At 39.2% G+C, this 3,546-nt stretch overlaps 1 pseudogene; it reads right to left on the reverse strand.

The window, feature by feature from the left end:
* Positions 1-916: 916 nt before the first annotated feature.
* LOC105309441 lies at positions 917-2,337 on the reverse strand (annotated as a pseudogene).
* Positions 2,338-3,546: the final 1,209 nt, after the last annotated feature.

Genomic DNA, 3,546 nt, shown 5'->3' on the forward strand with positions numbered 1-3,546 from the left:
TTGCACACTGATGTTCATAGCAGCATTATTCAAAGTGGCCAGGACATGGAAACAACCAAAGTATCCTACAACAGACAATTGGATAAAGAAATTGTGGTACACATATATGACAGAATACTACTCATCCATAAGAAGAGATGAAATACTGCCATTTGAGACAACATGGTTGGACCTCGAGATAATCATGCTAAGCGAAATAAGCCAGACCAAAAAAAGTTGAAAACCACATGATATTACTTATATATAGGATGTAAACCTAAAAGCAACAAACAAACAGGACAAATAAACAGACTCATGGACATGGAGAATAGACTAGTGGTTACCAGAGGATTGGGGTGAGGAGAGGGGAGGTAAATGGGGTAAAAGGGATCAAATATATGGTGCCAGAAAAAAATCTAACTACGGCAGTGAACATGCAGTATAATATAACTGAAACTTACTGGATTTCGTTAACCACGTCACCATAATAATAATAAAAAACACAGCCAACCCCCTCCATTGTGTGTGTGCGCATGCCCCTGCTCCACACACATACAAACAGAAATTTGGTCCCTAGAAATTCTATGATTAAAAATGAATAGCCATTTTGGATATTGCACAGAGGTTTATGAGAAAAATCAGTAAGACTGTATTTTTCTTGTTAAACTTTATTTTATTAGGGTCTCATAATTCTGTGACAGATTTTTAGTCGTTTTTTCCATTAAAAAGTACTGATGTAAAAAAATAATAACCTAAAAAACTGCCACACATACAAAAAAATCCAAACGATCCATAAAACATTCTCTTTTCCTTTTGAAGGTTTTATGATGCGTTGTAATCATTAACCAGTCTTCTACTATTAAACTTAAATGGCCAATGGAGACACACAGTTCTGAGACTTTCTTCCACCACTGATTAAGACTGAGATGACAGGTATTGAGGATAATATTCATTTAGGCTTCTGAGCTTTCTGGGCAGACTTGGTGACCTTGCCAGCTCCAGTTGTCTTCTTGTCCACCGTTTTGATGACACCCACAGCAAATGTTGTTCTCATGTCACGAACAGCAAAACGGCCCAAAGGAGGATAGTCAGAGAAGCTCTCAACACACATAGGCTTGCCAAGAACCATATCAACGATGGCAGCATCACCAGATTTCAAAAACTGGGCCATCTTCCAGCTTTTTCCCAGACGATAATCAATCTTCTCCTTCAGCTCAGCAAATTTGCAAGCAGCGTGAGCTGTGTGAAAATCCAGTACAGGTGCGTATCCAATACCGACTTGGCCTGGATGGTTCAGGATAATCCCCTGAGCTGTGAAGCCAGCTGCTTCCATTGGCGGGTCATTTTTGCTGTCACCAGCCACACTGCTGTGATGAACATCTTCAAGACACATTCTTGACGTTGAAGCCCACATTGTCCCCAGGAAAAGCTTCACTCAAAACTTCATGGTGCATTTCAACAGACTTTACCTTCATCATTCTGTTGACTGGAACAAAGGTGACCACCATCCCAGGTTTGAGAACACCAGTCTCCACTTGGCCCACAGTGTCAGTACCAATACCACCAATTTTCTAGACATCCTGGAGTGGAAGATGCAAATGCTTGTCAGTTGGACAAATTGGTGGCAGAATGCAATCCAGAATTTCAAGCTGTGTGGTTCCACTGGCATTGTAATCTTTACAGGTGACTTTCCGTCCTTTGAACCAAGGCATGTTAGCACTTGGCTCCAGCATGTTGTCACCATTCCACTCAGAAACTCACGGAAGTGTTACTGTGTCAGGGTTGTAGCCAATTTTCTTAATGTAGGTGCTGACTTCTTTAATGATTTCCTCATATCTCTTCCAGCTATATGATGGCTCAGTGAAATACATCTTGTTAACACCAACGATCAGTTGTTTCACACCCAGTGTGTGAACCAGAAGGGCATGCTCATGGGTCTTCTCTTTCTTGGAGATACCAGCTTCAAATTCACCAACATCAGCAGTGTTGCAACAGTCAGGACAGCACAGTTAGCCCAAGATGTGCCTGTATCCATATGTTTGGTAAAGTCTCTGTGTCCTGGGGCATCACTGATGGGCCATCAACATAGTACTTGCTGGTCTTGAATTTCCACAGGGAGATATCAATGGTGATATCATGCTGACGTTCCAGCGTTCAGTTGATTCAAGACCCAGGCATTCTTGAAGAAGCCCTTCCCATCTTAGCAGCCTCTTTCTCAAATTTTTCGATGGTTCTTTTGTCAATCCCACCACATTTGTAGATCAGATGACCAGTTGTGGCAGACTGACCGGAATCTATGTGTCCAGTGATGACGATGCTGATATAAATCTTTTCCTTTCTCATTTTGGCTTAGATTTAGTGGTAGTTTTCACGACACCTTTGTTCTGATGGCAAACTCATTGCAAAAATGTAAGATCTTTTTAAGATCACTGAGTTTCTACGATGACACAAGCTTTAACCGATGTTCAGGAAGAAGAAATAAAGAAGCTGCCACTTTTATGCTTTACAATGACAACAAATTACTAATATCTTTAAGACTAGGAGAATATCCTTCCAATGAAAATGAAGAACAATTAGAGAACATAAATGTGAAAGAGAAGAATTTTAAAGAAGCTAGAAGAAAGCAAAGGAAATTCTGCAAAGAATAAAAGACTCTGAAGGCTTGTTTTTCAAAAAAAAATTTTTTTTCAAATACTTGTAGTAACATTTCTTAGAAGGTGGAAATTATGTTGTTTATATTACTGTCCTTATATAGTTTTAAAGAAATTACTTGAGAAATTATTCTTGAATGTAGAATATTTTGTAGACGATTTTAGTGTCTCATCTGGATGTGTTGGGCCAATGTGCCCATTCTCTAGCTGCTTTATGTATTGACTGCTAGCAATTCACAGCTGCTCCCTTCTCCTGTGATTTGACTTTGGCCTGAGTTATCACTCCCAGGCATGGCTCCCAGCAAGAAACTGCCTGACAAAGGGGCACAAAAACTGGTCCTCTTGCATCAAAGACAGTGCCTCTGTGGTACCATTCGTACATGGAGCTCCCCATGACAGTAGCCAAGTCCAGGCTTCAGCTGAACCTTTATCTTTGCCTCACTTCTTCCCCTGTCTTATTTAGCTTTGCTCATTTCCTTACAGATTTCTTTTGAGAACTGTTCCTCAGTAAGTGCCAGTAGAAGAGGCCCTGTCTCAAGCTCAGCTTCTAGGGAACCAAACCAAAACATAAGAAGAAAGTAAAGAAATGGAAAATAAAGTAGAGATAGAAGAGGAAGGCCAAGAGACATAATATTTGAATAAGAGGTCTAGAAAGAAAGACTAGAGGAAGAAATAATATAAAAATAAAATAAAATTTTCTGAGTTGAAGAATATCTTGAGTTTTGATTCAAAGCATTCACCAGATAACAGTAATATTCAAAATTTGCCATGATCATTAAATTATTTGGAGATTCTAATCACTACATAAAGAAAAAGCAAGAACAACAATTAGAAAAAAACATATTCATCATTATTTACAGATGATTTGACTACAAACCTAGAACATTGGAAGAACTGGACTAGGAAATTATTGGAA

This window comes from Pteropus vampyrus, unplaced genomic scaffold (assembly GCF_000151845.1).
Source record: "Pteropus vampyrus isolate Shadow unplaced genomic scaffold, Pvam_2.0 Scaffold739, whole genome shotgun sequence".
In the NCBI taxonomy this organism is placed as follows: Eukaryota; Metazoa; Chordata; class Mammalia; order Chiroptera; family Pteropodidae; genus Pteropus; species Pteropus vampyrus.